Source organism: Diceros bicornis, chromosome 27 (genome assembly GCF_020826845.1).
Source record: "Diceros bicornis minor isolate mBicDic1 chromosome 27, mDicBic1.mat.cur, whole genome shotgun sequence".
Lineage (NCBI taxonomy): Eukaryota > Metazoa > Chordata > Mammalia > Perissodactyla > Rhinocerotidae > Diceros > Diceros bicornis.
In genome coordinates, this window is record NC_080766.1 from 2,653,281 (window position 1) to 2,678,421 (window position 25,141).

The following is a 25,141-nucleotide window of genomic DNA, read 5'->3' on the forward strand; positions in this document are numbered from 1 at the left end:
TCTCACAGAGTCTGGGACAGACACCCTGTCCTCAGCTCAAGGAATGACTCTCAGGACCTTGAGAAATGCACTCCTGGGTTATTGGAGACACATATAGAACTGAAAAGGACAAAGGAAATATTCACAGTTGTAAGCACTTTTGGGTAAATGCTCTAAGAAAAGGATGTCAGGGGCCAATGATCGAGTGTTGGCCAGAACAAACAGTCAATTCTTTTGGCTGCCTTGAGCTTTCTCTGGCAGGCACTTTAAGGGGGCAGGGGTCATCCTAAGGATGTGGATTTGAGCTGTTAGAAACTGTGTCAGCGTTTAAGTCTTATAACATGTGAGGGGGTGAAATGATTTGTGCTGAGAGGCCATAGTTATAATTGGCCAAGATTGAGACCTAGTCAAGAAGAGGGCTCAATGGAGCCTGGCTTTGAGTTTGGTCAAGTACAGGATCATATATAGAAATAAGATATGTACATTTTTTGAATAATATAAATCATTATATTGAACAATATGTTGAATTAAATAATATATATTTAATGAATATATATTGAATGTGTATAAATAAGTATGTGTATATATATTTGAATTAAATCATATAAATATATAGCAGAGAGTGACATCAGCATCATGGCAGAGTGAGCTTCCCCTATTGAACTCTCCTCCTCTAAGACACAAGAAAAAGGACATTCATATTCCAACAGAAGTTATTCACAAATAATATAAATATATATGATTTAAAGGAATATTCAGACATAATAACAGAAGATTCCAGGGCCAGCCCCATGGCTTAGCGGTCAGGTGCACGCGCTCTGCTGCTGATGGGCCAGGTTTGGATCCTGGGCACGCACCAATGCACCCCTTCTCTGGCCATGCTGAGGCAGCGTCCCACATACAGCAACTAGAAGGATGTGCAACTATGAAATACAACTATCTACTGGGGCTTTGGGGGAAACAAAAAAAGGAGAAGGATTGGCAATAGATGTTAGCTCAGAGTCAGTCTTCCTCAGCAAAAAGAGGAAGATTAGCATGGATGTGAGCTCAGGGCTGATTTTCCTCACACACACACAAAAAGAAATTTCCAGAATTGATAAAAGACTTCTATTCTAGATTCAGGCAGCTGAACACATCTCAAGCACAATTAAAACAAAAAAATCTAGAGTCAGATCCATCCAGGGAAACCAAAGAACACCAAATACAAAAGAAGATATTCAAAGCCTCACAGAGGAAGAGAACACTTACAGAGACTTACATTTAGACCTATGATACATTTCTTAACAATGGAAGGCAAGAGAGAGTTGGATTAAATCTTCAAGGTACAGAGAGAAAATAACTTTCAGTGTATACCCAATCAAACCATATCTCAAGAACTGGGGTGAATTAAAGATATTTTTATGCAAACATTTACTAAGAGTATTACCACCAACAAATGCTCATTAAGGAACTTCTAATGAATGTACTTTAAGGGGACCAGCCACCCAGTGTAGAGGTTTAAGTTCAGCACTCTCTGCTTCCAAGGCCTGGGTTCATGGGTTCAGAGCCTAGGCGTGGACCTACACCACACATCAGCCATCCCACGGTGGTGACACACATCAAAATAGAGGAAGATTGGCACAGATGTTAGCACAGAGCTAATATTACTCAAGGAAAAAAAATAAAAAGTAAAATGAATGTACTTTAACAAAAAATTGATAGAAGAAATGCTAAGATGTAAAAATGGATCATCAGGATAAAAAAAGGTAAACATCTGAATAAATCATTGAAAGCATGACTTTACCAAACAATAATAATATTGACAATGTATAACTGATGGAGTTAAAAACTAATGACAAGGGAACTTCTGTTTTAGAGTAGACTAAGACAGGAAAGCACACTTGCTGCAAAACTGGACACAGCCAGATAAATTATAGATATATTTTTAGAGCATCAGAGAGCTTCAGAACCAACCAACTAAAATTCCAGAAAGAAGAAAAACACTTTTATGTGAGCAAGGATTTTTATCTTTCTTTCTCCTGCAGGCGTTTTCTGATTCAGGGTGCTTGCCGAGGATCTGGCTTGCTCAGCCGGAGTCTCGGCTAGGGAAAAGAGAAACTAGCCAAACTTGTAGTGATTCTGCAGGACTGGCGTGGCAGAGGAAACCTGAGGGCTTTCAGACACACAAACTGCTCTTCCTCACAGCACCTGTGCTAAGTTTTGGTACAACACAGGAATCTGGGGAACTAGGCCAAAAGCTTCCACGAAGCAAAGTGAAAACTCCAGCAGTGGTGGAAGTGGCCGAAGCCAAACATACTATTAGTCTGACCTTCAGGGAATGTGCCATATTGTGAAGCGATGTAAGGTAGGAGGTTGGAGAACTGCGCTGAGATGTCTGAAGGGCATAGCTGAATTTTCTGTGGGCTCCCAAACCAGAGGAGACAGAGATCTACCAGACTTAGAACCAGAGGGAGAGGAGCACAGCAAACAGGAACAGGGGAAAGCGGAAGGGCTGGGTTTACTAAAAGTGAGACCCGGCCCCAACTCTGATCAACGTCTGATTGGACTCAGGTGCTCCAACCTCACTCTGTTTCCCAAGGAAGACAAGTTCACATGGAGCCTCTCGAGTTACATTACACAGACCTTCCAAAGACACTGGTGAGAGGATGGAGAAGGCAAGCCACAGACTGGAAGAAGACTTTTGCCAATCACATATCTGACAGGACTATAAAGAACTCTCAAAACTCAGCAATAAGAAAATCCAAGTTTAAAATGGGCACAGATTTGGAGACTTCACTAAAGACGATACACAGATGGCAAATAAGCACATGAAAAGATGCTCAATGTCATTAATCATGTGAAAAATGCACATAAAAACCACATTGACATACTGCTACGTACCTATTAGAATGACTAGAATTAAAGAGGTTGACCATACCAAGTGTTAATGAGGATGGAAAGTAACTGGAACACTCCTACATTGCTGGTGGGAACACAAAGTGGTTCAGCCTCTTTGGAAAACAGTTTTAAAGTGGAGTTTGTTATGCTGCTGTAACCAATTAGCACAAATTTCATGGCTTAAAAACAACTCAGATTTATTGTTTTACAGTTCTGTAGGTTAACAGTCTGACACGGGTTTCCTTGACTATAATCAAGGTGTTGGCAGAGCTGGGTTCTTTTTGGGGGACTCTAAAGGTTAATCCATTTCCTAGCCTTTTCAAGCTTCTAGAGACAACCACATTCCTTAGGCTGTGGCCCCCCTCCTCCACCCTCAAAACCAGAAACTCTGCATCTCTCTGGCCCTGCTTCCCTTGTTGCATCTTTTTCTACTCTGCTGCTTCTCTTTCCCTTTTAAGGGCCTTTGTGATGCACTGGGCCCACCTAGATAATCCAGGATAATCGCCCTATTTTGAAGTGAGTTGATTAGCAACCTTAATTCCATCTGCAAATTTAATTCACCTTTGGCAAGTAAACTAATATAGTCCTATGTTCTAGGGATTAAGACACATTTGTGGGCCATGACTTTGCTACACAAACAGTTTTTAAAATAAAGTTAAACATACACATACCATGTGACCCAGCAATTCCACTTTTAAGTGCTTACCCAAGAGAAGAAGACTTATGTTCACACAAAAACTTGTTTGCAAAGATTTATAGCAGCTTTATTCATAGTCAAAAAAGACAAAACTGAAAATAACTCAAATGTCCTTCAACTGGTGGATGGATAAACTGTGGTACATTCATACAATGGATACTACATTCAGCAATAAAACAGAAGGAAGTGCTGATACAGGCAACAACATGGATGAACACTAAAATGAATGTATTGTGCTAAATGAAAGAATCCAGACTCAAAAGGCCAAATGCTGTAGAATTCCATTTATATGATATTCTAGAAAGGACAAACCATAGGGAAAGATAGCAGATCGTTAGTCTCCAGGGGTTAAGGGTGGGGGAAGAGTTGACTACAAAAGAGCAGCTGAAGGGAGTTCTGGGTGCTGGAACTGTTCTGTATATTGAATGTGGTAGTGGCACAGCTCTCTGCATTTGTCAAAACAGTTGTAACAAGAGGAAAACAAATACATCATTGCTCACCCATCAGATTGGCAAACCTTTAAAAATCTGACAATGCCAATCTGACAATTCCCAGGGCAAGGATGACCCATACACTGTTGGTGGGAATGGAAATGGTTAAAACTTCAGAGGATGATTTGGCTGCAGCTCGTCAAGTTGCCGATGCACATCAGCCTTTGGCCCAGCAATCCACTCACAGGCAGGTGTCCATTCTAGGGAATCCATGTGTGCTCAAGGAGACACACATAAGGATAGTCATTAGACATGGTAGGAGAATGAATTAATTGTAGTTAGTAGTTATTTTAAAAAGAAAGGAAAAAATGCATATGGGAAAGAATCAACCCTGCTGGCTACATATATGATCTGAGAAGGCAACTTATTAGTTTGTCTCCTTAATATTATGTATACAGCACAGAGAGCACTGTACTAAGTATCTGGAGACAAGCATCCGAGCATTTACTTCCAACTCTGTCGCTAAGTAGCAGTCAGACTATGGATGACTTAACTCAAGAAACCTCACTTTCCATTTCCTGGAAAATGAAGAGTTTAGGCTCTACAACCACTAAAATTATTTCCATCTCCACGATTCTATGATTCAATAAGCCAACTATCAAAAATTATATTCCAAAGTACCTATGTTGAGAAACTGTTCTTCCCAGACACCCTGAAATCAGAAACTATCAGAGAAATAGGACTTCTTAATATGTTGATACATAAAATCGTCCAAATTTCTTAGTATGTCTATGACCAGCTTTTTAATCAAGATCGTAACTCAGAAAGAGCATATAAGCAGCTAAACCCACCACATTGACTCGGGTCACCCTCAGGAAAAACTAATATACCTTCTCCCATTTTAACATTCCAAAACAAGTTCCCCATACTAATGAGTCCATCTTGTCAAGTTCAGGTCTGTCTAGCCAAAAGTCATTCATGCGTATGATAAGATTTACTTGATTTTTTAACAAAGATAAAATGATGAATGGCTTTTTGTATTTTGCCTGTTTCATCTATAAAGCTCTTACATTACAATTTAATAGCTTCAGCCTGCTACAAAAATTTAAAGAGCCTTTTGAAACTTGTAATATGCCACATCCAACATGATCTAGTAAAAAAACCAGTAGTTCAGAATCCAAAAAGCTTAGTTAAAAATTTCAGTACCACCAATACTTACACTTCAAAGACACCAATAACAAGTCATTTGTTCCTACTGCAGAATTTAATAGGTTATTAACTTCTGTAATCATCCAAAAGCATAATTAGGATGTTATCATTAAAATGTATTTTTTTAATCAGAAATATTAAAACTAATGATTAAACTATTAAATTAAATAATTAACTAAATATTAAAACTAATGGCAACTAACGATCTGTTGTCTTTCTTTATGGTTTATCTTTTCTAGAATATCATATAAATGAAATCCTACCGTATTTGGCCTTTTGATCTTTCACCATGTCAGTCAAATCAAAATTTCAAAATTCTTGTTCTATGGGCTTTCCAAATCTAAATTCTTACGATTCTAAATGAGTACGGAGACAAAACACACACTACATACTACTTCTAAAAACCTCCTCCTTATCCGATTTTAATTTTAGCACCAACTGCCAAGAAAAACCTTTCCACTGAAACCTAAATTCCATACACATTATGTCAATCATCAATTGATCAGTCATCAATCTATCTTAACCAAAGGTGAGTTATTATTAGGAAGTTACATAATTTTCACCAAGGATTGTTTAAAGCTCCTTTCATTAAATGCAGTTTACAACAATTCACAGGCTTCAAAGTTCGCCTTGCAAATATAGAGTCAATTATCAGAAACCATTAATGGGATTAGGCTTTTCTATAAAGGTGGTCCCAAGGAAGCAGGAACGCTTATTTGTTTAAAGAACGCAATGAGGAGCCCAATAGCCTGCGCGGAGTCAGGCAGAGGAGCGCTGACCACTGGCTGTCTTCTGAAGGAAAGTGTTCACCCCGGGATGTCGCGACCTGGCCTAGACGGGGTCCTGGGGGAGCGCGAACTCAAGGGCGCACACAGAGGGCAGGCACTCCCTGCCGCCCCCTGCACCTCTGCTGGGTGGGCAGGAGGCCCTGCCGAGGTGGGGCCCCGCCAAGGCAAAGGGGCCCGCCGGCCAGGCGACGCTCCTCTGCTCCTCCAAGGGACAGAGGTGGCTCCCCCGCCTGAGGCAGCCCGCCAGCAGCCCCGTCCCCATCCGCCGCCCCGGACACCGCGCTCCCGCCATCAGCGGCGGAGATCTCCTCGCGGAGCTCGCCGCCCGCCGCCCACCGCCTACCTCGGCGCCGCCTCCTGCCCAGCGCTCCTCCACACTGCAGAAAGGAGAGCTCCACAGCGCTGAAAATCCTGGAGGAAGGATCCAGAAACCGCCAATGCCCACACACAAACCAGCGCAGCCGCCACCTCCGCACCAGGGACCCTGCCTCCGGTGCATGCATCACGCAGCTCTCCAGCTCGCCGGCCCCTCTGCCGCTCTGAGCGCCGGTCCTGCGCATGCGCGGGCCTCCGAGGATACAATGGGAACGGCTGGGGGGGGGCACGGCCTGGGCATGGGCGCGTGGTGACCGAGGTGTCCATGAGAGGAGAGCAGGAGCTGGCTGGCGCTTTGCAGCCCTTGGCTCTGCTCTCCCTGGATGACCGTCATCTCCTGGAGAAGATCTGCCTTCCCTTGAGGCGGCTCCTCCTGTCCTGAGAAGTGCGTCACATGATCTAACATTTGTTTAAAAAAGAATGATGACATTCTTAACACCTGAAGTGTGTCGTGTCCCCAGAAGAATTCTCTGCTTCCCCAGAAGACTAGACAGCGAGCAGCTGGGACCGAGTTCTGACCCAGGAAGGAAAGACGCTGAGTGCGAAGCCGTCTCCCTCCACCAACTCCTCACCCTGATCTGTGACCTTGATGGGGTGACAGCGCTGGGGACTTGTGCAGGTGACGGTGCTCAAGTGTTTGCCCACGGTATTACATTTCTTATGGTTTAGTGGTTAAAAGAGGAGGCGAGCTGTCAGTTTTTTAGACAATTTCACTTGCAGAAATGTCTTTGGACAAAGAAGTTTGTTTTCTTCTGATTTTTATAATCAATAACAATAATTAAAATACTTATTTTCTTAATCTCATTGGCATGCTAAAACAAACAAGTCACTTGGTTTTCACCAAATTGGCCACATTTTCATTAAAACTTTGGAAGTATTGCTGTTTGAGGTAAAGAAAGCATCTGGGAAGAACAATTACCCTTAGTTGCTATCTTCCCAGATAAATGTACAAACACAGAGCTATGAGCCGTTTTGACGGGCCTGGCAAATCCAGTTTGAGTTCTAGAATGGATCATCCAAAGTAAGGTTAAATTAGTAATTTTCTGAGGAGTTTGCAAGTAAATCATCATGTTGACTTCATCAAATAGGTCTGGTGATTTAAATGAAGTTTGAGTTTAATGATAAAAGTTTTCAAGAGACTGAGAAATATTAAGTACACATACTTAAAAACGTGTAAATTAAAGTAAACCCTGGCATTATCCTCTTTAAAACAGAGTCACAGTAGCACTATTGTCAAGGTATGACAAGGAATAGAAATGTTTTATAGAGTCAATTCTTCACTTCTAAAGGACCTAATGTGACATTCTAGAAATCTCCATAGTCTTTCAGTCATCTACATTTAAATTGCTCAATTTATATTTTAAAGACTAATGAATCTGAGGGCTAAATATTCAAGGTCATTGTTTAATTGTTTTTCATTGTTGCAAAGTACATGGGTATAAAGTGTGGCTGAAATCCATGGTCTTGGAGAATAAAAATATACAGAACTTATTTATCACTCTCACAGTGTGTCCTGACTTAATCCTACAAATGTTCCAAGAATAAAGCCTCAGTGAATTCCATTCTGTTCTTAGATATGACATTTCATTCATAATGAATATTCTCAAATTAGGCTCCAGCTAGTAATTATGTTCCTGATGCAAATAGGCAATAAAAAAGAATCCGTGTTTGATTAAATTGGGCTCAAGAGGACCACTTAGAACCAAAATTTGTTTTTTGCTTTGTTTTTCTTTATCGATGTCTTTCTTTCTCCTCAGTGGATTTGGCAGATAAATGACACAGAAAGCTGAGAGACTGGAGGGCAGGGTCTTGAAGAATATGGGGTTTCCTCATCTTCAAGATCTTTTTATCTTTCAAATTCTATGATTTTTGCTATTTATGTAGGGATTCATTTTTTTCCATTATTTCTAATAGTGATCATAATAGTGAAACTAACAAAACTTAGCACCTGTGGAACATTTTTCATCGTAAAAATTTACGTTATTCTGACAACTTAATATTTTAAAAAGCCATTAACAGCTAATCTGATGCTCAGAGGATTTTTAGGGTAGTGAGACTGTTCTGTACATAATGGTGGCTACATGTCACTATATGTGTGTCAAAACCCATGGAACTGTACAACACAAAGAGTGACCCTCAAACTAGGCTCTGTAGTTCATAACAATGTATCAATATTGTTCATTCATTATAACAAATGTATCACACTAATGCAAGGTGTTAATAATAGGGGAGATGGGGCTTGGAGGAGAGGAGAGGGGCAGTGCGGTGGGTGTATGGAACGCTATGTACTCTCTGTTCAATTATCTGTAAATCTAAAACTGTACTTTTAAGAATCAAATTTTTTAAAGTTTTTTTGAAAGGCACTGAAAGGTAATTTAACAGTGTAAGGCATCTATTTTGTGCAGAAGGGCAAGGAAAGAAGAAGGTGAAATGATTTAAACAGTTGACCTTGTGAAAGTTTGAATTGTGGTGTGTTTCTGAAGCCTTAGACAAGGGCAGGACATAGAATTTGAGACAGGAATGAAATAAAGGAGAAGGAAGACATCAGCGTGATCAGACCTGATCAATTAATATTTAGGACAAATTACTATATTGGGTGGATTTGTTTTTATTTTCTTTGCCTTTTAGAAACCTTACACCTTTCTATGAAAGCCACATGTGCACAGTATCAACAGGTGTGTTTCCTACCGAGCGGCACCTGCTTCTCTCCCTCTGCATCTTCTATTCCTTTACCCCGCCTCTCACTACCTCTGACTGATGGTCGCTGTTTCTATCTCCCTTCCTCACTCTCCCTCTCTCCTTTTTTTTTTTTTTCCCTCTTTGTGCTTTCTCCTCTAACACATCAGACTAACCATAACCTTCCTGGTCATTGTTTAGTTCCACTGAAAGAAGTCAGTGGTTTCCATCAAGAAATGATAGATCAGTGTTCTGGGAAAATTTTCTCTATTTCAGCTACTTCTCCACCCTCAATCTGAAGCAGGAAAATTTCTTGAACGTTGAACCAATTTTTTATATTTTTTTCTTTTTTGAATCCAAATTTCAGACCTCCTGGTTGTATTGGAAAAATTCCTGAAGAAGGCTGCCTGGAGTTGAGCGGATAGTTCTTCCTATAAAAAGAACCATAAAAAAGAATCCTTATTTTGTCCATGGGGCCTCAGGAGAAGCCCTCGTGAGAGAGGAATCCTTGCTAACCCTATGTTGTACCTAGGACTGGCTTCTCCTAAGACAGTGGTTCTCGAACTCCAGTGTGCATTAGAACTGTGTGGAGGTCCCCTACAACACAGAATGCTGAGCCCATCCCAGAGTTTGTGATCCAGTAGGATGGCGGACCCGAGAATTTACGTCTCTGACCATTTCCTAGGTGATGCTCCTGAACCAGCTACACATTGAGAACCACCGACTTAGAAACCTTAGGTTTCAAAGGATGCTTTCCTTGAGCAGACAGCCAAAACTATCAAAATCTTAATCAAGATTCACCAACAACTTCAATGTGTTGGCATTTGGATCTAGAGGCTCCTGAATTGTAAGAGACTAAAGCAAAGATTACGCTAAGTTCAAGGTTTGTGACTCTCCTAAGTGTCGCCCAATTCCTTTGCTTGCTTCCCTTGACCCCTACCTGGCTAGAAAAGAATATTAAAAACAAAGCCAGCTTTGATTATTTAATCTTCAGTCAATTAAGACATTTTTGAGTAAGATTTTTTTTGACAGAATAGCCAACTTTCTTTTATCTACACTATTGGAAACAAATTATTAGTGATAACAATGGTTATTTACTGAGGACCTAATATGTCTCAAGCCCTTTACATACTTTTATTCCTCTGCTTCTCAGAACCCTATGGCATCCCATGTGTGTTCACTGTTTCTCCACCACTCCTCTAATGAATCCCCCAGACCACACTCATATTTGACTTCACCATGCCTTCTCTCATTTAATTTAGCAGTAGATTAAAATTACAGAAGAAACTTGAAGGGGTCGTGAACCCCAGCAGGAGAAGGTCTAAAGTCTATCCAGGACAAATGGCTTAATGTTTGTTTCTGAGAAGTTTCCAGGGACAAAAACTCCACAACCTCCAGAAACTAGTTCTGTTGAATATTAATATCTCTAATCAATGATATACATTAATTAATTGGTTTTTTATTGATTGGTTGATTGTCTGCTATATTACTTTGCCATATGATAAAATTTTTCTTCATGTTATTTAAATAATTTTCACTTTATATCCACTTTTTAAAGTTAGCCTTCTCTGGACTTCCTCATACATTGAAGACGGTAATTGTCACCTATTAACCTTTTCCTCTTCTGTTTAGATAACCTCAGTTTCTTTACTGTGTTAAAAATATTTATTAAGTGTTGTGCTTTTTTTCTCCAGTTCTTCTCTAGGTTCAATTTATTGGGTAGTATAGTGGAAAGGTGACTTCAGAGGTCCTGTGTGATAAAGAATCATCTTTGTACTGTACTCAATGTGAATAAAATCTATACTACTTTTGTGTTCAGTCTAATCTGGAATCTGAACCTTTCCTTCCTCCCTCCCTCTACTGTCTGGAATAGTTAATGATCCCAGACCTAAAGTTTTGCTTGTGAAAAGTGTTTGTTGTTCTTGTTGGTTAGTTGGCTTGACGTTCTAACAATTCAATTTATTTAGTAGATATGTCAGTTTTCCTATTTTATGTTTTTTTGTGTGTCAGTTTCAGTATATGGGTTTTTTATAAAGTGAATTTTGACCTTTGCTGTCTAATTTGTAGTGCTAAGTATTTCACAAAATGGTGTATCTCGTTAAGATCTAAGCACTCTGTAGACAATACTTCTTATTTGATTTCTGATACTGGTCATTTGTGTTTCACTTCTTTTTCTTTTCCTTAATCAGTGTTGCTAGTGGTTTATTAACATTATTAATATTTTAAAAATAACTACTTTTAGCCTGATTTATTTCTTTAGTATTTTTCTATTTCATTGATTCTTATCTTTATTATTGTTTCCTATCTGTATTTTTTCCAGTGTTATTCTCTTTTAATTCTTGGGACAGAAGCTGAGATTGTGGATTTCCTGTCTTTCTTCCATACTCATACATTCATTTAAGGCTACACACAGATGTAGCTGGTATCTTTTGTTTTCCCTAGTGTATTACTAAACTCTGTGCTGCAAGCCATGTCTGCCCCATAACGTCTCCAGCCCATGGTCTGCAACCATACCAGCCTTTGTGTGTCTCCGTCCCTCTATCTGAAGCTCATATCTTGTGTCGAGTGTCACCATCTCATATGACTGCAGCCCATGTCTGCCCTTTTGTTTTGTCAAGATTTTCTCTCCCCTCTGTCCATACCACCTCTCAAAATTCTCCATTCCTTGTTCCTGTAGCCCTTGCCAACCCATATGAGTTTCCAACCCCTCTCTCTAAAACCCATGTCAGACAACTAATGTCATTCTCTCATGTACCTGCAGCGCATACATTTCCTCGAGTGTTTCTATCTCCTGTGCCCACATTTTATACCAGGCCTCACATGTCTCTCTCACTCCATGTGTCTGCATCCCTTTCCACCCCTGAGTGTGCCTGTCCGCTGTGCTTCAGCCCATGCCAGCTCGTGTTTGTCTACATTCTCTGTGCCTCCAGCCTATCTAGACAACCAGTGTTTTCATCTGCTGTTCCTCTAGCCCTTGTCTGAACTCGTGTGTTTCCTTACCCTGTGCCTGTAGCCCATGTGTGCCTCAAGTGTCTTCACTCAGTGTCCCACGCTTGGGTGTCATTCACTTGTTAAAGGACATATTGGTTCCTTCTAGGTTTTGGCCACTGTGAATAAAGCTGCTATTTAGATGTTCTTAGGGGTCTGTGTGTGGATGTATATTTTCACAGTAGTTGGAGAAATACACTGGTGCACAATTGGTGCACCATATAGTGACACTATATTTAGCTTCACAAGAATTAGCAAGATGTCTTCTTAAGAGGTTGTATTGTGTGTATTCCCATCAGCAGTGAATGAGATTTCTTATTGTCCTAACCCCTCACCAGTAATTGGTATTGTCAGTTTTTGTTTTTTAGCTATTCTACTAGAAGAGTAGAGTATCTCATTGGTGTTTTAATTTGCTTTTTCTTAATGCACAATGCATTTTATTTTCCAATAATTCCTTGTTGTTGAGCAATTTTTATTTGCTTATTTGCCATGTATATATATATTTTTGGTAACTTGTGTATTCACATTTTGGTCTATTTATTTTAATTTCGGGAGTTTGTTTTCTTGTTGCAGCATTTGATTGGTTCTTTGAATATTTTGCATACAGGTCTTTCTGCAGATATGTGTTTTACAAATGTATTATCCTAGTCAGGAGTTTGTATTTCCACTCTGTGAATGCCGCCTTTCCCAGATTGGACAGTTTAAATTTAACCAAGTCCACATGATCAATTATTTTCCTCATGGATTGTGCTTTTTGTGTTGTATATGAAAACTAATCATCAAACTGTATATCATGAAGATTTTCTCCTGTTTCCCAGTATGATTTTTACAGTTTTACATTTTATATTTAAGTTGATGAGTGATTTTGAGAAAATATATGTCTAAGGTGCAAAGTTGGTGTCTTGGTTCATTTATTTCCATAGGGTCGTCCTTTTTTATCATCACCATGGTTGATGATGACTAAAGACCTAAAAGACTATTATTTTTTATGTTGGAGTGCATTTATTGTCTTGACCAAGATCAAGTTGTCTGTATTTGCAGAGGTCTGTGTGTGGACTTTCCGTGCTTTTTCATTTACCTCTATGTCTATTCATTTTATTTTTTATTTATTTTTTAATTTTTATTTGTTTATTTTCCCCCCAAAGCCCCAGTAGACAGTTGTATGTCACAGCTGCACATCCTTCCAGCTGCTGCACGTGGGACGCCGCCCCAGCATGGCCAGAGAAGCAGTGCTTCGGTGCACGCCTGGGATCCGAACCCGGGCCGCCAGCAGCGGAGCGCGTGTACGCAACCGCCAAGCCATGGGGCCAGCCCCATTCATTTTAAAATATCACAGTTTGGATCCCGGGCGTGCACCGATGCATGGCTTCTCCGGCCATGCTGAGGCTGAATCCCACATACAGCAACTAGAAGAATGTGCAGCTATGACATTCAACTATCTACTGGTTCTTTGGGGGAAAACAATAAATAAATAAAATTATAAAAAAAAATCACGGTCTCTTGATTATTGTAGTATTGTAAAATATCACAGTCTCTTGACTTTGTAATTAATCTTGACATTGAGAAGTGTGAGTTCATCAATTTGTTCTTCATCAGGATTGTCTAGACCACTCAAGGTTTCAAATGAGTTCTTCAATATCTACAAAATAGCTTGGTGAGATTTTTATTGGAATTGCACTGGATCTTTAGATCAATTTAAGATGAATTGACATCTTAATAATATTGTGACTTTTGATCATGAGCAAGGAATATATCTCAATCGATTTATTTTTCCTTTATTGTTTTTAAGAGTGTCTCATATTTTTTTCCACAGATATCTGTAAATATTTTATTGGATTTACACTTGAGGATTTCTTTGTGCGTGTGTGTGTATTGTTAATGGTATTGTTTCATATTCCAATTATTTGTTGGTATATAGAAAATCAACTGAATTTTGTATCTGAATTTGAACTTCTCTTCATGATATCTCTATAAATTCCCATCTGGGCACAGAACAGGGGGTTCCGTTTCTGTTTGAACATCCCAAATCATAACATTGAATAATCTGAACACTGAATTTCAGCCATTCACCAGAACTGCCAAGGCACACAGCCACCACTAACACTGCAGTTACAAGCCTTTTCTGAGAGGCATGCCCTCGGATTCATTAAAGAACGCCCATTTTCCACTCAGCCTGGTAGTGGCAGTTTGGCAGGAAGACTGCAGAGCCCTTACAGGCTTATTCCTAGAGCTGAGACAAACTATCCCTGTCTTCCATTCCTAAAATGGAGACTGACCTGAACCTCCCTCGGCTCTAGGAATTAAGGCTCTCTCACACATAACTTCCCAGACACACTGCAGTTACAAGCCTTTTCTGAGAGTCATTCCCTCGGACTCACTAAAGAAAGCCAGTTCTCAACTCAGCCCGCCAGTGGCAGTTTGGCAAGAAACTGCAGAGCCCTTAGAGTCTTGTCCCTAGAGCTGAGCCAAACTATCTCTGTCTTCCATTTCTGGATCTGAGACCGTGCAGAACCTCTCTCAGCTCTAGGAATTAAGACTGTCTCACACATAAATTCCAAGACACATTGCAGTTAAAAGCCTTTTCTGAGAGGCATTCCCTTGGATTCACTAAAGAAAACTGGTACTTGACTCGGCCTGCCAGTGGCAGTTTGGTGAGAAACTGCAGAGCCAGATTGTATGTATAACTGAGATCAAATGGTATTTGTCTTTCTCTGTCTCAGTTATATCACTTAATATAATGATCTCAAGGTCCATCCATGACATTGCAAATGGCAAGATTTTTTCATTTTTATGGCTGAATAATATTCCATTGTAAGTATATACCCCATTTTCTTTCCTTTTTTTTTGTGAGGAAGATCAGCCCTGAGCTAACATGTGCCAATCCTCCTCTTTTTGCTGAGGAAGACTGGCCCTGTGCTAACATCCGTGCCCACCTTCCTCCACTTTATATGGGACTGCATCACAACATGGCCTGAGAAGCGGTGAGGCAGTGCGCGCCAGGGATCTGAACCCCGGGCTGCCACAGCAGAGCACACACACTTAACCACTATGCCACCAGGCCGGCCCATACCACGTTTTCTTTATCCATTCATCTATTGATGGACATTTAGGTTGTTTCCATATCTTAGCTATTATAAATAATTCTGTAATAATCACAGGGGTGCATATATCTTTTCAAGTTAGTGTTTTCATTTTCTTCGGATAAATACACTGAAGTGTATCTATTTTTAATTTTTTCAGGAACCTCCACTGTCTTTTCCATAGTGGCTGCACCAGTTTAAATCCCCATGAACAGCACACAAGGGTTTCCTTTTCTTCACATCCTTGCCAACACTTATTATCTCTTGTCACTTTGATGATCACCACCCTTACAGGTGTGAGGTGATAGCTCTTTGTGCTTTGGGTTTGCATTTCCCTGATGATTAGTGACAATTGAGCTCCTTCTAATGTACGTGTTGGCCATTTAGATGTCTTCTTGGGACAAATGTCTACTTAGTCCTTTGCCCATTTTTCAATTGGATTGCTTTTTTGTTATTGCGTTGTATGAGTTCTTTATAAATTTTGTTATGGGTTGTATAAATTTTTTATAAAATTTAGATATTTAACTCTTTATCTGATACATGGTTTGTAAAACTTTTCTCCCAGCCTTTTGATTTTGTTGGTTGTTTCTTTTGCTGGGCAGAAGCTTTTAAGTTTGATGTAGTCCCATTTGTTGATTTTTTCTTTTGTTGTTTGCAGTTTTGGTGGGATATCCACCAAATCATTGCCAAGACCAACGTGGAGGAGCCTCTTGCCTATGTTTTCTTCTAGCAGTTTTACAGCTTCAGGTCTGAGAATGCCCAAAAGGCCGGGAGGAGCAATGTCCCTTTTTTTCGGAGCTGAACAGATTCAGTCTCTCATTTCTCTATCAAGCAATTTTGTTCAGACCTTATAAACACAATTCTTCCCAATTTTAAGCCAAATTTAAAAGGTCAGCCTCCCCCATTCACTCCAAAAGTGCCCCCTAGGCTCCCCTGGTCAAGGAAATTCCCCCTGGGTTTCTCGTTCCTAGGAATTCCGCCCTAGGTTCCTCTGACCTAGGGAATGTACCAGTACCCCCTTAAGACACCTAGCCTTAAGCCTTGAAAACAGCTCAAATAAACTCTGAACTGTTGACTTACAATAAGGAGGTCCAGGTTTCAGGAGAACTCACTGGGGTCACCTGAAGAATGCAGTGATCTGGAGGGCACAGTGGGCCCCTATTGGTACCCAATGCCAGTTCAGTGTAGATTCCAGGTGGTCTCTGGTGGGTTTCTCTGAAATCCTGCCATGACTACACCAACAAATGTCTACGTAAATAATCCATAATCAATGTATAAATCAAAATTGGAGTGAGTTTATTATGAGCCGCCTTTTGAGGACCATGGCCAGGGCCTTCCTTCCCTAAGGAAGGAAGGGCATCAACGAAGTGGGGTGTACAGAGCAGTTATATGATGTCAAAGAGCATGTATCACATAGGATTGTAATGTCCCTTTTACTATAGTGACAAGATCACCCTGTCAGACTGCCCTGCCAGAATAGCTATTGATGGACACAGCAGGGAGCAGGTCTGCTGTCTTGATGGGCTTGGCTAGTGTCAGGTCTGTTGTCTCAAACTGGGTGGTCACAGGATGACTGCAGCAACCAAGTCCTAGCTTAGGGAGAAATGCTCATCCTTAAGGTTCTGCCAATGAGGGCATCCTTATCTTAAGGGCATATTCTCTTCTCTTTGGGACATGGGAAAGCAGATACACAATGCAGGCGACAGGCCCCTTTGTAAAAACAAACTCCGGCCAAATTAGTTTTACCCCAAATGGCTTCCTCATGTACTCCAATATATCCTATTGCTTGCCATTTATTTATCAGTTCCTTAGTACTCATTGTGTGTCTGTTATGTATACAGAATATGTAATATCCTGGGGAAAACGGGGGTTATAGGATATAGTGTCTGTAGACAAGAAGCTTATTACCCTACTTGGAAAATAACTACATTTCTTTCTGTTTTTTTGTGAGGAAGATCAGCCCTGAGCTAACATCCATGGTAATCCTCCTCTTTTTGCTGAGGAACACTGGCTCTGAGCTAACATCTATTGCCAATCCTCCTCCTTCCCCCCCCCAAAACCCCAACAGATAGTTGTATATCATAGTTGCACATCCTTCTAGTTGCTGTATGTGGGACACGGCCTCAGCATGGCCAGAGAAGCGGTGCGTCGGTTCGCGCCCGGGATCCGAACCCAGGCCACCAACAGTGGAGCTCGCACACCTAACCGCTAAGCCACGGGGCCGGCCCTAAACATAGATTTTTAAAATGTCAAAATGAGTGGTACTCCTGGTGTGTTGTTTCTGAATAACAGCTGTCATTGTCTTAGCTCTTTCCGTATAGTGTTTGCTCCTGCCTCACACCAGCCCTATGAACAGGGCCAGGGCGGGTATCATTCATGATTTCCTGATGAGAACGCTGAGGCCTTGTAAAGTTAGGAGATCTGTCCGGGCGCCGGTATTGATGATATCCTAGGATTTTTATCTACTATGTATTTTTCTTTATCTTCTGTAATTGCCATTAGATTTCGATATAATTGGTAACTTGCTACCTTGGTTTTTCAAATGAAACCCACAAAGTTTGTGGGTATCTTTTGGTACCTTATTAAGCAAATGAGGAAAATTAGATTACCAGCTACAGCTGCTGCTCATATTGACAAACCATTTCATTTATTTTTCTACCTGACAAGCGTGTTCATGCAATAGACATTAAGTGGCTGTTATGCAGTCATCATGAAATTGTCAAGAGTGGGGGGATTGACAGGACAAGTGTGTACACTTCTCATGCTGAAGAGACTTTCAGTGCATTTGAGGGAAGATAAGATACACTCATGAAAGTGTTAAGCCGCTACCCTTCCAGACAGCACAACATTATTGTCAAAACGAGGGATGCAGGTGTGCCGTGTCTGTGTGTTGATTCCAGAGGGGTCCAGGTGAGCTGGGGCTTCAACCTGACTTTACTGATTGATGAGACTCTGTGAGGGGAGGACCAGGGAGGGCCTTCTAGTGGAGTGGAGCTTGACTCAGGAAACAGGGAGAGACGAATTTGGGGGGTGGACGGGAGGCATGTAGAAAAATATAAGTGATAGTCTACTTGAAGAGATGGCATCTGTAGACACTAAAAAGCCATGAAAGAAATTGTGTTTTCCTTATTTTCTGCTACTGGAGCCATGAGGTGAAGGAGAGCTTTTGAGATTACATCACAGCACTGTAATGTGTGAGAGCCCTGGGGCGTGTCTGAAAGCCTGGAGGACCAACTGAACTTTCCATATATATATAGTTTATATGGGGTTGTATAGAGTGCTTATAGCATACATTGTATTGGGGTGAACGTGGAATCCTAAGTGAAACCATTTATCTCTTTGGCTGTTGGTGCCGCCTGTTTTACATGGAGGCAGAGATGTCCAAGACTGAGTGGCATTGTATTAGGATGATGAAGCACTCTAGGCAAGAGTCCCTTCATCAGGTGATGTGCAGCTTGCTACCCGGATAGATGCCCGGCTACACCTTCCGTGAAAGGTTCACATGATACAGATATGAAGGAGGCAAGATCTTGTGCCTAATGGCTGGCAACAGGCAGGGAGACATTTTCCTAAACCAGCAGCTGGCGCAGCACTGTCAGGACATCACACCTGACATCCTCGCTTGCCCGACTCTTACCTTCTTCCTCTAAGTATGAGGATATTCTCTGATGTTTTGGCCAATCCACATATACAGAATCCCTTCAGTTTCACCAATGAGAGCTCATTTCTAAATTCATGCTAATTAAACGAACCACTCATTTCACCAATGAAAAGCTATTTCTGATATTCAGTAAGCTAAGTAGCAAAGCCTGTGGTGCTTATCAAGATATGACTAGCTTAAAGATTTTATTTATTTATTTTTTCCCCTCCAAAACCCCAGTAGATAGCTGTATGTCATAGTTGCACATCCTTCCAGCTGCTGCATGTGGGACACGGCCTCAGCATTGCCAGAGAAGTGGCGCGTTGGTGCGCGCCCGGGATCCGAACCCGGGCCGCCAGCAGCGGAGCGCGCGCACCCAACCGCTAAGCCATGGGGCCGGCCCTAGATATGACTAAACAGCTTAAAGAGACGTGAATAGCTGAAACGCACAGCCAGGTCTGAAATGTGACACTTTCTGATACAAGACTAGCTGACCCCTGGAATCCGAATTCTCTATTAGGGTCAATGACTGTCCCTGAAGGTAAAGCTTGAACTAACTCATCTATGCGTTGTATATTACCGTCAATGTTGAAGAATATTTTATAAATTTCTTAATTTATTAAAAAAATTACAGAAAGAGCTCCTGTCCATCAGTTAATTCAGTTTACTTTATAGTCTTAACATGATGACTACAGTATGTTTTTTGCTTTTAATTTGCTCTTTACCTCTGCCACACCCTTACTCTCTTCACTTTGCTTTATAATCAACAAAGGTTTAGCGGAATCTACATATAGGTAAGGCAAATATCATGAGGCGAACCCGGGACATGCGGATATTGAACACACACACCCTAAACATGTTGTTGTTCTGAAACCCTAATGAGTAGCTTTGCAAGGTGTTTATAGGCCTCAAAGTGGCCTCCTTTGTGAGATTTCCACTTTATTCCCCGGTGCCAGGTGTAGTTGTGAGCCTTCTCATTCTGTCCACATTCTATTGGCCTGTAGCTGGGAAAAGTTTTCTTTGCCAGCAGATCCCTGTCCAATTCTTTTATTCTTGTCTGGTTTATTTACTTTTTCACTATATTTCTCCAAAGCACTTCCCAACTTGGACCCAAGATAACTCGGTTTCCTGGACCTTTTGTTGTTGAAGGCAGGGAAGCTATTATCATCCTGTGCTGCCTAGTATACGCTGTCCTTTGACTTTGCCACACGTATTCAAACAGATGTTAAAGGGACAGCATATTTGAATGTAGTAAAGATGCTAAGAAATTGCTTAAAAGATGCTTAAAGTTCAGGGAGATCTCCGATTGAGTGTCTGGATTTTCTGATCTTATAATCTCGGCCCACATGCCATCTCTACCTCTAAAGAAAGAGACTTATCGTCTCAAAGAATCAGCTCTTAGTTTCATTGAACTTTTCTGTTCTTTTTCTAGCCTCTCTTTCATCTATTTCTGCTCTGATTTTTATTTTTGTCCTTCTACTGACTTTAGGCTTTGTTTATTCTTCTTTTTCTAGTTCTTTTAGATACTGTGTTAGATTGTTTATTTGGGCTTTTTCTCATTCCTTGAGGTAGGCTTGTATTGCTATAAATTTCACTCTTAGTACTACTTTTGTTGCATCCCATATGTTTTCATATGTTGTTTTTCATTTTCATTTGTCTCTAGGTATATTTTGAATTCTCCTTTGACTTATTCATTGATCCAATAGTTGTTCAGTAGCATGTGGTTTACTGTCCAAATATTTGTGACTTTTCCAATTTTTTCTTCTAGTTGATTTCTAGTTTCATACACTTGTGGTCAGAAAAATGCGTGATATGATTTCAGTCTTCTTAGAAATATTGAGGCTTGCTTTGTTTCCCAACGTATTTCTATCTTTGATAATGTTCCATGTGAACTTGAGAAGAATGTGTATTCTGCTGTTTTAGGATGAAATGTTCTATATATATCTATTAAGACCATCTGGTCTGATGTTTCATATAAGGCCACTGTTTCCTTGTTGACTTTCTGTGTGGATGATCAATCCATTGATGTGGGTGGGGTGTTGAAGTCCCATACAATTATTGTGTTGCTGTCAATTTTTCCCTTTAAGTCTGATAATAGTTGCTTTATATAGTTTGTTGCTCCTGTGTTAGGTGCATGTATATTAATGTATTATGTCTTCTTGGTGAAATGTCCCTTTTATCCTTATGTAATGTCTGTCTTTGTCTCTTGTCAGGCAAAGGAAACAAAAGAAAAAATAAGGAAGTGGGACTGCATCAGACTAAAAAGTTTCTGCACAGCAAAGGAAACTGTCAACAAAATGAAAAGACAACCTAACAACTGGGAGAAAATATTTTCAAATCATATATCTGACAAGGGGTTAATTTCCAAAATATATAATGAACACAAACAACTCCACAACAAAAAAATGAACGACCTGATCAAAACATGAGCAGAAGATATGAAAAGACATTTTTCCAAAGAAGTTATACAGATGGCCAACAGGCACATGAAAGATGTTCAACATCACTAATTATTAGGGCAATGCAAATCAAAACTACAATGAGATATCACGTCACACCCATCAGAATGGCTATAATTAAAAAGGCAAGAAATAATGTTGAAAAGGATGTGGAGAAAAGGGAACCCTCATACATTGCTGGTGGGAATACAAACTGCTGCAGCCACAATGGAAAAAAGGATGGAGATTACTCAAAAAATTAAAAATAAAAATACCATAAGATCCAGCTATTCTACCTCTGGATATTTATCTGAAGAATATGAAGTCAGTAATTCAAAAAATGTATGCGCCCCTATGTTCTTCACAGCATTATTCACAATAGCCAACATTGGGAAGCAACTCAAGTACTTATCAATGGATGAATGAATAAAGATGTGATATATATACATATATACCATGAAATACTACTCAGCCATAAAGAAGACAACATCATGCCATTTGTGAAAGTATGGATGGACATTGAAGGTATTATACTAAGTGAAACGAGTCAGATAGACAAAGAAAAATACTGATTGAGTTCACCCATATTTGGAAAATAAATACATAGATAAGGAGTACAGATTGTAGTTACCAGAGGGAAAGAGGGAAAGGTGTAAAGGGGCACATATGTATGGTGACAGATGAAAACAAGACTATTGGTGGGGAACATGATCCAGTCTATACAGAACTGAAATATAGTAATGTACGCCTGAAATTTACACAGTTATAAGCCATATGACCTCAATAAAATTTAAAAGAAATTTATTTTTAAATATAGCAAGACCCATTTTACACCTGGGCTGCAGGCAGCCCACGCACTCACTGAATTACACAGAAGGGCAGTTTCCCAGGTGAGTCCTGTCTGCTTTGCCACCCTCGGAACCTCCTGATGAAGGACACAGGCCCTAGGATGCTGAAGCAGGTGGGACCCCTGGAGCAGGGAATGTTCTGAGAGTGTGTGACACAAAGTATCTGTGCAGTGCATACTGGGTAGTGAGTTTGTGCTTCTCTTCAAGGTATGTCTTTGGTCATAATCTGCCAATAACTCAAGGAAAATCACTCTTAGGTTTCTTAAATGGAAAATTCTCGTGTCCCAACTTCAAAGCTGCTGAGTTAGAATTCCGGGGAAGCGACACTGGACTTGTCCAGTTATTATCGTGTAGACTGAAGTCTGAGAAGCACTGCTGCTGGTGTCCAGCTGTAGCCACTGCCCGAGGTCAAAGCTCCACATCTTGTGAGTCCTGAGATGGCTCGCAGGGGAGATTTCTGTCTGTCGTCTGCAGAGGGGCGGCCACCTCACCTCTTCCCGCTGACTCGCTTCCCTAACTGGCTTCGTTGTGCTTTTCTTAGTCCTTTTCTTTACCTTCAGAGATAACTGGGAGAGGCAAGATAGAGATACAAATTTTACTAAATCTAACACTTAAGTAATCTTTAAAAAATTGTACAGCGTTCAGATGTAATATTTATTTTTCTGTTGGGTTGTTTTTTGTCTTTCTCCCTTTTGTTGTCTTAAAGTATTTTGTGTTATTGGCTGGGAAGATAACATGATATTAACATCAGCTTTATATGGAGCCCCAAACCAGGAAAGCACTTTATATTTGTCATATGGAATTAAGAATCACATTTGTGTAATGATGTTTAAAGGAATTTGGTTGTTTTATTCCTTGTTTTTTCTTCTTTTTGGCATAATAAAGTCCCAATTTCTTCTTGATGGACTGATCAGGAATATTGATGTCTGATCTATAAGTGAAGAGTAAATAGAAGGGCATTATTACTATTCATAAATCTCTTCCTCACTAACATTTCCTAAATGATAGCATGGGTGTTAGAGTTAAGAATTTTGATGTTTCCCCCATTGGATTATAGAGAGAAAGATAGTCGTTAGAGACTTCACTTGGAGTTGTAGTCCAAGAGCATCACAGAAGAGCACTGAGCTTGGGCTCGGCCATTTCTCCGCTTTGTAACCTGGCTGAGTTTTCTAGCCGCTGTACCCAGTCTCTTCATCTATGAAATGATGAGAAGCACAACATCTACTACGTCGGGATATTTTGAGGGTTATGGGAGTTAATGTATGTTCAAGCACAGAATTAACATTCAGAGTGCAGTGCCTGCTTCAGTAGAAGTGTTTGCTGCTGTTATTTTAATTATCATTATTTCATGTCCTATCTTCCTCATGAGTTCCCTGTAAAACCAACAATATTCCACAGTGTCAACAGTTTTATTCCAGGTCCCTGCTTAAAGGCCTTCAGAGGGAGCCTCGTGCTCATAATCTCCTGTTTTTATCCCAGTCTCTGGAGGGATGCATTTATCTCTTTCTTCTTTGCACTGAGGCACTGAATGGGGGCCCACACCCAGCCCTGCATGTCCTCCTTTTAGTATCCGATGCTTTTCAGACACTGCTTAGTGTTTACTTGGTGGACTATACTGCCTGACATGAACAACTCATGGGAGATAAGACGTAGGAAACATTGTTCCATGTAGGTCTCTGAGTTTATCATAACTCTGAGTACAGTTGATCAAGGGCCAAGGTAGAGTCCCTTAATGCAAAGATATTCAGAGATGAGGGTGTTCTAATGTGACACCACCTGAAAATAAAGCAAGCACATAAAAGCATATGAAGTTTTAAAAGGAAAAGCACACAACTAGAAGAATTGATCCCATGAAATACACTATTCTATTTGTTTATGCATCAAATTACTGATAGGAAATAGCCAGATGTAGAGATAGTAGAATTGATCAATTTCATAGAGAATTCTTTTTAACAGTTGTTCATATCTTGTGTTTTACATCATTGATTAGGGTAATATTTTCATCATTTCCTTTCCTAGTGTTTTTATCTTTCTCAACTTTTCCAAGAGATATATTTATATTATCCTCTAAAATTTTAGGGCAATTTAAAAAAAGTTATCAAACATTTTATGTTATTGATTTTGTATACTGGAGGAGATCTAGATTGAAAGTTAATTAGTGATAATTAGAGTTTTAGTTTGGTAAAAGATGGTAGTTGGAATTGATACCAGGCTGTTTGTAACCTAGTTTTTTCTTCATTATTTGATGTAGTTTTCAAAATGACAGAGCAAGTAATTTTTCATGTAATATATTGTCTCATTTTAAAATATGTGTTCTTGGAGAGGGTGATGGAGGTAACTAGAAAATAATTTAATGTAGTGACTTGTTTTTCTCAAGTAGATCTGTTATAAACCCAACAGCCATATAGCATCCTTTTGTCCAAATGACCTGATGGCACTTTCTTGACTTTTCTTGCTGTGACTCTAGCAATCTGAGGTCACACCATCTTTTCCCTCCTAGTCATGTTTTCAGTTGTAAGAGTGACACTATCAGTAATATAGTGACAACTTTGCACACAGTCTACTATTTACTAAAATATATATATCAATTGCAAACTTTGGTAACATAATTGTTAAGGTGTGAACTATTTGCAGTGCACCTAACAACTGATTGCTACACATTATTGTGTAGTGACATCATGGTTAAAACCATTATTTGCAACATGTGACCCCTTTCAATTTTATTTTAAAGGAAAAGGTTCAATGACTTTTTTCTTTTTGAAGAAGAAAGATTTGCATTTCCATCTTAGAAAATTGAGAACTTGCTTTTTGCCTTTTTTTTTGTCTTCAGCTCTTCTTCCTACTGGTTACTAATTCACATGTCCAGTTTCTTCAGATTCATGGTGCTACCTCTTCTGCCTTTTTCATGGTTCTCACTTTAATTTTTCTATAATCCCGTCTGAGAAAGATGCTTATCTCCACCTTCATATATCAAGGAAGGAACGGACCCTCCTTTATGTGAACTTGGAGACAGAGGCCAAGGTGAAGCCTTGGTGCCCCTCCACACCAGTGAGCTGCAGAAGGGCTGCAGAGTCCTGTGAATCTTTTGCTCCCCTCCTGACTCCCTACATAGTTG